Consider the following 12,507-nt stretch of genomic DNA (forward strand, 5'->3'; position numbering starts at 1 on the left):
ATTTGAGAAGTTGAAAACCCTTTTCACTGCTGAGCCTATTCTACAGCACCCCGATCCTGAACGCCCCTTTGTGGTCCAAGTTGATGCTTCTGACTCCTCAGTTGGGGCTATATTGTTACAGAGAGATTCTGAAAATCACTTAAAACCCTGTGCTTATCTGTCCAGAAATTTTTCTGAAACTGAACGCCGGTGGCATGTTTGGGAAAAGGAGGCTTTTGCTGCAAAAGCCACTTTGGAGGCCTGGCGTCACCTCCTGGAAGGCGCTAAATGCCCTTTCGAGGTTTGGACCAATCACAGGAATTTGGAAGCCCTCCGCAACCCCCGGCGTCTTAGTCCTAAACAAATTTACTGGGCTCAATTTTTCAGTCACTTTAACTCCCACTTAAAATTTATTCCAGGAAAGAAAAACTTTCTGGCTGATGCTTTGTCACGTTTACCTCAGGACCATGATCCCATGTGGTTGGGACTGTTCTCACTGAACCACAACTGGGCTTAGTTGCTGTCACTCAGAGCCAGGCCCGTGCACAGGCAACCCTGCCCCCAGCCCAGTCTGGGAAACGGAAAGTGCAAGTTCCTTGCCAGTTACAGAAAGACTTTCTCCAGGCACTGAAATCTGACACTTGGTTGCTAGCTAATAAAGACACTGTTTCTTTTGAAAACAGTCTGGCATGGGTGCAACACCACCTTTATGAACCCGAAACGTTAAGACCTGACATTTTACAGCGTTCCCATGATGATAAACTTGCTGGGCATTTTGGTTTTGTTAAAACATTGCATTTGGTTCGTCGTCAATTCTGGTGGCCTACCTTGAGACACGATGTAAAAGACTATGTGGCTTCCTGTCCTGTTTGTGCAATGATAAAATGAAAGGGGGGGGAACCAGAGGGGCTTCTGCAGCCAGTGGCCAGCCCGTCCCATCCCTGGGATGAGATTTTCTATGGATTGTTTTGTGGATCTTCCTCCCAGTCAGAAGAAAACTGTCATTTGGGTTGTAAAAGATTTTTTTTCCAAACAGGCCCATTTCATTCCATGTGCATCCATCCCGTCGGCCCGCAATTGGCACGCCTATTTCTCATCCACATCTACCGTCTCCACTGTAGCTCCTCCCGTTTGGTCAGCGACCACAGGACACAGTTTACTTCCCAGTTTTGGAAATCATTTTTAAAATTGATTGGCACCAAACAGGCGCTGTCCACCTCGTCCCATCCTGAGACTGACGGATCTACTGAGATTTTAAACTCCACCCTTGAACAATTTCTTAGAGCATACATTAACTACCATCAGAACGATTGGGTGGAGTTACTGCCTTTTGCTGAAGAGGCTTACAACAATGCTGTCCATCAGAGTACCGGGCAAACCCCTTTTCGTGTGGTTTCTGGTCACGACTTTCTTCCCATCCCTGAACTGCCACAACCCCATTCCCAAACATGTTCTTCCTCTGACTGGGCTGTCAAGCTGGCTGATTCCTGGCCAGTGATTCAACAGGCTTTGGCTGATGCCCAGGCTGTTTACAAGTTTCAAGCTGATAAGCATCGTTCCTTGCAACACGACTTCAAGATTGGGGATCAGGTGTAACTATCTACCAAATTTATCAAGTCACCACAACCCTCTAAAAAGCTTGCTCCCAAGTTCATTGGTCCTTTCCCTATTTTTGGTCTTATCAATCCAGTTACTGTTAAATTGGACCTGCCTCACAATTTGAAATGCTTGCACCCTGTTTTCCATTGCAGCTTGCTCAAGCCTGTCCACCACTCCTCCCGCTGGCATCCCCAACCTCCTCCTCCTGCTCCGATCATGATTGACGGCCAACAGCACTTTGAGGTCAAGGAGGTCGTTGATTCTCGCAAGCTTTGCGGCACCCTCCAGTATCTGGTCCGATGGAAATACTTTCCTCATCCTGAATGGGTGTCTGCTCGCCATGTTAATGCTCCTGATTTAATTCGTCATTTCCACTTGGCTTACCCTTTGAAGCCTGCTGCTTAGTGTTTTCTTTCTTTTGGGGGGCAGTATGTCATGTTCACTGTTTCAATGTGCACTGTACATCGTAACGTTTCACATGCCATGGCGCTGACGTGCGTTTCTGTTTGGGAGGGGGCTGCTGTGAAACCTTGTACCAAGCTCTGTATCTATGTTCATTACAATGGAATGTGTTTGGGTTATGTGCTCTGTTCAAGGACTTTTCCCGCAGACCATCAGAAGCCGTTAGGAGCACCTGGGATTGTGAACTTGGGAAGATTCTACAGGGGGAGGGATCTCATTTGCACAGAGGGTTTTTAGTTTGCATTTGGCACGCTTTTATCATTCTCAGCTTTCTTTGTGATCCTGCATACTATTTTTTAATAAATCAGATATCTTTGAATTCCTGCTCATGAGTCTGAGAGTGTTTTAGAATAGGCAATCATTACAACTTGTATGTCACAGTTCAATCCCTTTCTTCATAGCTGATATGTCTGTTTCTTCCTTTTTTCTAAACTGATATGCTAAAAATGTATTTGGCTTATTTGCATGTTCAACATTCTTTTCTTTAGCAAAATTTATTTTTTTTGGTAATTCTTCCATTTCCAATAAATTTAATTGTTGCTTCATTTTCATCTATTTTCTTTTATCAGTTGTCTTTTTGGGTTAGTTCTGTGCATTGGTTCTAATTCTCTTATTTTGACATCTAGTTGTTCTTTCCATTTATTATATTCTTTTTTTGTTGCTAGTTTAATAAAAAGACCTCTCATATTTGCTTTGCTTGTTTCCCAAATGGTGGTATAAGAAATTCATTTACAACATTTTGAAGAAAAAATTCAATTCCTCTGTGCATTTCTGTAGAACATTGTCATGAAGTAGCAAGCTTCCATTCATTCTCCATATGAAGGGGAGTTTTTCTCTGGAATGCCATATTATGAGAATTGGATTGTGGTCTGCATATGTCATAAAGAGAATGTGTACTTCTTGACTGGATGGCATTAGAGCCTAGGAGGCCCAGCACATGACTGTTCTGGAGTATGGCTGATGTCTTACTGAGAAAAAAAGTGTAATCTCTGTTGGATTTTGCAATCTCCACACATCTATCAATGCCAATTCATTCATATATTACAACATCTTCTGTGGAAGCTTTCCACCTTTCATTCCTTGAGACAATTTATTTAAATTCAATTCTAACACTCCATTCATGTCTCCAAGAAGAAATATCTCACCTTCTTCCACTTCTATTAATTTTTGGAAAAAATATATATTTTAAATTGTTGTTTATTTTTATCTGGAGCGCAAATGGCAGCCAGGGTGGTTATTTTCCCTTCTTTCTATAGTTTCAAATTGAAAATCCTTCCTGCTTTGACTTTAAATTGTTCCAATACCTCACAAGCTCGTGACTTGATATAAATTGCTCTTCCATTTTTCTTGGTTTCTCCAATGGCTATATATTCTTGTCCTTTGCTTTAACAAATACACATGTCCCATTTTTATATGTGTTTCTTGTAGACAGACAATATCGTCATTTTGTTTTTTTTCAATTTGTTCAAGATTTTGTTACATTTTTGTTGTGAATTTAATCCATTTACCTTCAGCCAAATTAATATTGTCTCCATTTTAAAGTCAGTCCAGTGTTGCTGCTATATCCAATCTTCATCTGGATTGGCAGGATTTTATTTGTTTTATAAATGATAGAATGAATTCCACATGTTTGGAAAAAAATACATTTCTATGGGCTTAGATAAGAATATAGAAGCTGTTGTATATAATTTAATGCAATGGAATGTAAATCAACTTTATAATAATTGAAATTTAATAAAAATAATTTAAAAATATTAAAAATATAAATAAGTAAAAGGTTAGTATATCGTATCCTAATTGGTGCAGCAGCCATGACTTTTCTAGTATACATGAGAACAATTATTGCTCTGTATCTTTTTTCACTTTGGTTGGCTTTGTTGGTACAAGGTTGATGGATTACAGGAGACTATTTTGTATTAATGAAGCACAAATATAGAAACAGTCATTGCAGTGGTGTATAAATATTTATAAAGCTATTTGAATATCTGTAGTGTGCAGTACAGCAATCCTTTTGTAGGACCAATGAACACCATGCTTCATCATGTAATTAAATAAAGATATTTATTTATTTTATTTTATTTATTTATCAAATTTGTCACTGCCCATCTCCTCCCATCAAAGGGACTCTGGGCAGTTTACAATAATAATCAATAACACAATAATTATACAATAAATTTACAATATATAAAAATACAATATTTAAAACATTTACCAATAAACAATGATAATAGATAAAAATAGAGTCCAAATGGCAGATAATAACTCAGTCATTGTATGCAATGAGCACTCTAGGGGACTAGCCATCCCCAAACATGATGACTCCCCTCCCTACCCCAAGTCAGGTGACAGAGCCAGGTCTTCAAATTCCTCCGGAAGGCCAGGAGCGATGGGGCTAACCTCACCTTTGGGGGCAAGATGTTCCAGAGGGCGGGAGCTACTGCAGAGAAGGCCCATCTCTTGGACCCCGCCAAGGGAATTCTCTTGCAGACGGGGTCCGCAACATGCCCTCTCTGCATGAACGGGTGGGACGGGCTGATGTAATGGGGAAGTGGTGGTCCCTCAGGTACCTTGGCCCCATGCCATGTAGGGCTTTAAAGGTGATAACCAACATCTTGAATTGGACCCGGAAGCAAACTGGTGCCCAGTGCAGCTCACACAGTAAAGGTGTTACATGTACCCTTCAGGGGCACCAAGATAGTCCGCATGGCTGCATTCTGGACCAGCTATAGCTTCTGGATTCCATTCAAGGGTAGCCCCATGTAGAGCGCATTGCAATAGTCTATATGGGAGATAACAAGGGTATGAGTAACCATTCAAAGGGCCTCCTGGTCCAGGAAGGGCATAACTGGTGTACAACACGAAGTTGTGCAAAGGCCCTCCTGGCCATGGCTGCCACCTGCTCTTCAAGCAGGAGCCGTGAGACCAGGAGGACCCCCAGATTATGCACTGGGTCTGTCTGGGGCAGTGCAACCCCATCCAGAACCAAAGATGATGAAGTCCCGGATACGGAAGAGCCATTAACCCACAGCCACTCTGTCTTACCAGGGTTCAGCTGGTATGTTCAATTGCATACTTGCATGTTGCTCCATTTGTCATGATTAGGGCCTTCACAGCATCATATGCCAAAGGAGTAACCAGGCTAGTTTTTGTAGCACAGATAATTCAAAAGCTTGTGGTATTAGTTTTACTATCAAAATAAATGGCATTAGTCCAGCCTAGAGTTAGTGCAGTGTGGCCAAAGAAAACCTTGCATTTGTTGCTGGAGCAGCAAATGGAGCAACCTGCACTGGGTCAGCTTTTGCCTCCATCCAACATGAAAACAAAAAGAGAAAAAGCATGGCCTTTGGATTCCTTGTATGTTATGCAATAATCTTTTATTTTGATCTTAGTGTTTTCATAAGTGATTTTAATATATGGTTGGACTGAGGTTATTTATTATGTTGATATAAATGTTACAAGCAGTTATGAAATAAAGTATTGATTTTTTTTAAAAAAGAAAATAACTAAAAATTATACTCTCCTAAATTCTACACCAATGTGCTTTTACTGAACACATACATATATTTTTAAATCATATTTCTGTTTTAATTTCAAGGCAAGAAGCAGCTGCTGTAAAAATTCAGGACTCTACCTGAATGTTGACATTATGAAGTTATTTTTAAACATGTCAGAAAGTTATCCTTAAGCCCTCTGCTTACTGAGTTAATACTTTGATGGCATGAAAACATTGCCATCTGTTTCTACCTGTGAGAGCATGCAGACTTATTTGAATCAAATGACATGCTGCGATTGTGTTCGGCTTGTCCAATCATCCTGATATGCCACAGCTTAGTGGGAACTATGCACTGATCATCATCATCCCATGCTGGAATTTATGGCAATGAATATATAAAAAGCCTTATAATGTTTGCCACTGGAGCAGCAATGGAAAATCTTTGACAAGGCACCACTGGGGCTTTCATTTTACAGCAGGAAAAAAGATTTGTTCCTTTTTCAAAACAGCGTGAACCACAGCAGAAACTCCGAAAGCACATATGTTTTCTATGCTAAACCAGTGGGCTATATGTCAGTGACAATTGCTTTCATTCATAATGAGAATTATTCCTAGAATCCCGAAAGCCAGTATGTCTTGCGCACCTGAATTACAAATTCAAATCTCAGATTTAGGAGGCTTGATGCAAATGTTGACTGCAAAATTGATTGACTAGTAGAAGGTGCAAAATGATTTGAATGCAAGATATGCTAAGCTTAAAACAGCTGTTCTGAGAGGTTTGTATCTGAACCAAAACATGTGTGTTTTCTAACTTTGGGTTTGAGTATGAAATAAGATGAGTTGGAGCATTTCAAGTGTTCTACCCTATTTTAGTGATATAATTAGATCTCTTGCCTCTTGCAGCTGGAGTATTACCATCTGAAGGTTCCGTTCTGGGCCAGGCCAGCAGGAAAGACTAGTAATTCCCTGTTGCTATTAGCTTGGGCTGGGTTGGATGCTCTGGAGATGGAGTTTTGGAATGAAGCAGCATAATTTTAAGAATATATGGTGTAGTGAGAGAGCAAGAATGTGTGCATGATTCATTATTATTCTTTTGTTGTGTTTTGTACTGAGGATGTACTTGCTGGCCACCCAAGCAGAGAGGGATTTTTTAGGTTTTCCCTCCCTCCCTCCCTCCCTCCCTCCCTCCCTCCCTCAAGCAGAAACTGTAACTTAATTTTTGAGTGAACTTTTAAGTACTAGGATAGAAAGAAACAATCCAAGTTATTTATCTTCAATGTTAGTTTTAAATGTACACAATGTAGATTAAGAGGTTTACTTTAAAACATTTTTGTAAGAAACCACATTTGTGTTAATGGACCAGCTGGACTCCATTTTGTGCCAGGATGTCTGCCTGCCCTGAAGAAGATAACTGATTTGAAATATATATGTAAGAGATTAAGATCTCTGTATTTTTTAAAGAGAGTTACCCATCTTTCCTCATATTCTTTTCAATTAGCAAATACATCCCAGAGCAAGAATTAACTTGTAGCCAAATTCAAGGAAGGTAGTATAGGATGAGGCTGAAATAAATACTTCCATGGAAATACTCAAACATACAATAATATTTTCCCCTTGCCAATTTTTCTGCAAGCTGGCTTGCTGGTAGCAATCAACATGAACTACTGGCTTATTTATTGTGATGATCCTGGGGTGAAAAAAGGTAGATACCTTTTTTATGGTTCTTTATTTTCTGTGGCTAAAACGTTTAAAATGTTTTTGACTTTGTTATAACAAAATATGGGACACTTAAACCAGTGAGAGCATTATTCCATCAAAATATGACCAGCTCAAAACATTTCAGTGGATGGAATGTTTTATTTTGAAATAGAAACTAAATACATTTTCCATTTTGTATATACCTCTATTGACCACTGTGCTAAATTTAACCATAAACTTTATATAAATTATGATGTTTAATAGTATTAATCATTTACTTCTCTGTAATAGGGTAATAAAACTCTTACTATAAGCAGGTCCATTACAATTCTAGCATTTGGGCTGCAGATAGATAAAAATTCTCCTATGTTAAATAAATTTCTGAAGTATGTTCACAGTTTTGTGCATGCTTGTCATCCAAGTGAACCTTGTAAATGTGTTTGTATCTGTAAGCTCTACAAGGTAGACCAGACCAAGAAACAGATGCCATGTAGACCTAAACTACACTTATTAGAATGGCTATATTAACAGAATCTTGAAAGCCCAAATGTGCTTTCCCTCCTCCCTCTTTTATCTTTTAGCCTCTTCTCCAACACAGCACTGACAGCTTTCATCCCTCACTGACAAACCCATCGCTGCCTCCTGAAGGAACCAAATGGCAGCACTCATAATGTCCAGCAACATATCCACTTGGAATCCACAGGATGAAAGTCACAAGATTCTATACCTCTGTTATGGCCAAAGATTCTGCTTATGTGGAGTCAGAACTTGAGCAAAGTTGAACAATTTTATTGGTGAACATTGCCCCAAACTTTCACAGCAGTCTATGGACAGATCTTGCTGATTCTCATCTCTTAAAATTAAGTAGCCACCATAAACAAGGTTGCTAGGGCATTGTCCACTGATGGAGGGTTTGAAGTGGTCAGGTAAACCATAGTTCTCTGCAAGTGTCATAGACTAGCGCCTTGCACCTTTGTACTTACACATCTTGGTAATGTTTATACCCCACTCAAGCCCTGCTCAATTTCAGATCTGAAAATAGAAGATAGAAAGGCTGATTGTCTATCTGAGTGCCCTGATAACTTTATAGTGAAGTGCAATTACTTGTTTCATATTTTAAATGGAGAGGATTATCCTGTAGCATAGCTGATCAGCATCAGTTTGAAAGGCTCTAGTTATATAAACAACTGAGCCAGCAAGTGAACATTATGGGAAGGGATGAGGTGGGTGGGATGAGGTGAATGGAATGGAATGAAATGGAATGACCAGTTCATTAGGATCAGTTGGTTTCATAAGTTGATTATACATCTGTATAGTGCTAGCAGCAGATTCCAGTGGAAACAGATAGCAATGATCTGTTTGGATCATAATAACCATGTTCAGAATGACTTGCCCTACACAGTCCTCAGGATCTTTTGGGTTTCTTCAATATATTCCTGGATTTATCTCAACTAGTGCAGGAAGCTGATTCACACTATTCTAATGCATTCAGAGTTACACGTTTATTTAAAAGCAGACTTCTAGAAACATTAAGGTCATATCCATTTATTCACTCACACATTACACTTATCCAAACTTCCCTCCCCAGGTACTCAGGTCAAGACTTGCTTAGCTTCAGCCCTGTGATAGCATCAGTCTGTGATTATATGTTATTGGGAATATGAGTTCTACTAATAAAATCGCAAATTACTGCATTCTGAATTCCCAAGAAATAAAATGTTGATCAACATGGCTTGCTTTCTATGGTATTAAGTCATTCCAGTCTGATGGATGCCCAAATAAAAGAAAGTACATGGATGCTCAAAACCCCTTAATTCTTTTTCTCAGGATGTAAAACTCAATGTATCAGTTGGAATTTTAAAATGCATTTATTTGGGAGAAATAAATGTTTAAGTTCAGTGGGCTGTGATTGCAGTTTGGAAACAGGCTGCTAGAAAGAGTCTCCCCTCATTTCCATGTAAATATCTTTCCTGAACTTGCATATAGTGACAGCAGCGGAGAAACAGTTTATTAAGCAAAACCATTCCTTGTGCCGTATAGTTATATATCTATATATCTTTTTCAGTGAAATGCATTGTTTTGGGAAATTGAGAAGGCACATAGCAAAGACGTATCTGCTCCAGTAAACCAAACTCATTATTTCTCTTGTGGCAGATTGCCTCTGTGGATTCTAGCTTGATGTTCAAGGAATGCTTCCTAAGAGATTATTTTTTTTACTTACAGTGATGTAAGCTTTGGCTTTTTTCACACAAGGTATGCAGGATAAGTAAATACACATGTCTGGGGGTGGGGGACATCAGGATTGCAATGAAAGACCATGACTACTACTTTTTTTTTTTTTAAATCCATTCAATCATGTCTGATTCTCAGAGACTGCCTGGAGAAGTCCCTGCAGTTTTCTTGGCAAAGTTTTTCAGAAGTGGTTTGCCATTGCCTCTTTCCTAGGGCTGAGAGAAAGTGACTGGCTGGCTTTGTGCCTAAGGCAGAACTAGAACTCATGGTATCCCAGTTTAAATGGACTAAATGGACTCTCTGCACTTAAATACTTCTATTCTGAGTGCATTAAAACATGACATATACAGTACTTTTTACTTAGTGAGTTTGTGGGCACCAATATATTGGCTTGAAAAGGTTAAAGATCCTAGCTTGCATAGAGTGGTAAGATTGGGGTAAAATAGGGCTTTGTTTGCACTTGTTGCTTACTGGCCAGCATGTGTGAAAACTGACCGGTATTGTGCTATTATTGTTAGTAGACAATGATGCATGTGTCATGGATATGACTAAACCTGGATCCTGCTCTATTCCATCTTTCTAAAAAGTGTTATCTATTGTACTATTTTATTTCAGGTGTTTAAGTGGCAGCCAGGCACATGTGCTCACCAAGTACATACAAATCAACAGTTGAAAAGCATTAATAATAACCTAGTAACAACATATCTTATATCTCATAATAATCAGCTCACCAAAGCCATGATGGGCAGTGGATGTCAATATTCATGGACCCAACTACTGGTGATCATGGTGTATGGAAGATTGCAATTTTGAATGTAAGGAAGGGGTGAAAAAAAGAAATGTCTGCTTGTGAAATCAAGAGCATGAGGAAGTCATGAAGTCATAAACACTGAGAGAATGTCGAAAAAACGGTAAGGCTGCAGGTGCAGACTGTGTAGCTAGAGAAATGCTGAAGTTTGGTTATGCTTTGCTCATGGAGTGGCTGTGTAATTTGTTTAATACATGTATGAAGACTGCATCTCTGCTTGACAATTAGAAGAATCCATTTATTATTCCTCTATACAAAGGGAAAGACATCAAGAATGAATACAATTATTGCAATTTTTTTCTGATTGAATGGGTATGAGAGAAGACTGCAAACAAAATTTGGGCACAGAATGCACAGATAAGATTTGTACTCTTCAGCAGATAAATGAGAAATGAATGAATGTGCTTTCCATAATGTGCCTTACCTCAACATAGAATAGTATTATGGGTATATTATGGGTATATATACTAGTATGTATGTACATATATAGACTTGTCCATCCTACACTTTTCCCTATACGTTGACAGCACTCTAGACAAAATAGTGGTCTAACAACAGTACCTAATGTGATCCCTGTTCACTCTCTGCTTAGAGGATTGAAGAAAAAAAAAGTGGGGGGGAGCATGGAAGGTTTTGACCTGATCTTTTGGGTCCCAGACTGAAAACAGTATTATTTTCCTGAATATTTACAGATTCATTTTATTGAATTTATTATACCACTAATCTCTCAAGGACTGAAAATCTGATTTTAAGTTGCTTTCAGGTGAAGTGAATGCTTCTAGTCCTTCTGTGTTCACTGCCCTGTGACAGAGCTAAAATAGAACAAAACCAAACAAAATAAAATAGATGGATGATATTTATTAAATGAATTTCCAGAGTAATTGTTCAGATATTAGCACATACGTAATTTGAAACTCTTTTCCCAGGATTAGTATCCATGTAGGAAATTATCTTATGCAATTCATTTTCTGTTTTCTTTTTACTTTGAGCAGTGTTATGGACAAAGAAAGCATTATGAGCTGCTTGGGAGACATGTGAATTATTTATATTGCTCGGGCAATATTCACAGGTAAAAAGCCAGCCTTTGCTTAGTTTTTTCAGGTTCAAAGTCAACTGCCATTCAGCAGCATCTGCCAGGGTTGTGTTTCAAAATCTGCAGGATGTTGAGCATGGCATCACAACTGAAGTCCCAATCCTGTTGTATGTGTGCCATACACATGTGGTGCAGGGGGGCTTTGATCATGATTCTGTATCTGCCATCTTGCAGATTTTGAACCCTTCTTGTGGACACCCATGCTGCCATTTGCTGTGACTTATTAGCATTAATCTTTGTTTTATTACAAAATATCTTGCTTCTTTGGTTGCAAGATTTCTGCCTTAAAGACACTCTAGTTTCTACTTGTTTTCTACCATTTTTAGGTTAAAAGAAGAGTTCCTGAAGGTGGCATTGGGTGAATATAACATCCATGACATATTCTTAACATTTATTTAGTTATGTTCAGGATTCAAATCCACTTACATTATTTCTCTTATTATAGATTTTTAAACAGTTATTTGCAATGGGTTCAACTTTAGACAGTCACATGTAAACCTAGGTTTATTATCCCAATACTTGGCAGTAATTTCCTTTTCTCTGGCAGGGGTCAGGCTGGAAAATTGCCAAGACCTGCTGTTTTCTTGAATGTTTTTTGAATCTCACTTTCTGCAGTTTTCCACTTCTTGACCTATGTAAGGTGTTGATTGAATTTAGTGTGCCAGATGGTTATTGAAACTATATATACTGATAGTTTCTTCAATAAAGGCTCCTCTGGGTTACAGAGTGCATTGATAGTGAACTTATATTGGGCAAGCATTTGGTCATGCTGGCTTCATTTCTCTTGTAAAATGAACAGTAGGACCAAGAACACCAAGCCAAGATTAGATTTCTCAGCTATGATTTACATTAGGTGGCTCCTTACAGTTTTGATTCAAAACTCTTTGGGGATAGTAAGATAGTAAGATAGTAAGAGTCCAGAATGCTTCAACATTTCATAAGCTATAGGCAGCCCTTTGCTCTATATTTGAAAGAGATCTGTACTAAATCATATTTTTGATGTATGAGTAGCTCTTGTTGTGAATGTATGCATACTGTGGCAATTTATACTATTTCACCAGGCTATGAGCAGCTTGTATATGAATGGAGGGATGAATGAAAAGTTGAAAATAGAGTGAAGCAGGGCCAAGTGAGGCTGGGAAA

This window comes from Candoia aspera, chromosome 6 (genome assembly GCF_035149785.1).
Source record: "Candoia aspera isolate rCanAsp1 chromosome 6, rCanAsp1.hap2, whole genome shotgun sequence".
In the NCBI taxonomy this organism is placed as follows: Eukaryota; Metazoa; Chordata; class Lepidosauria; order Squamata; family Boidae; genus Candoia; species Candoia aspera.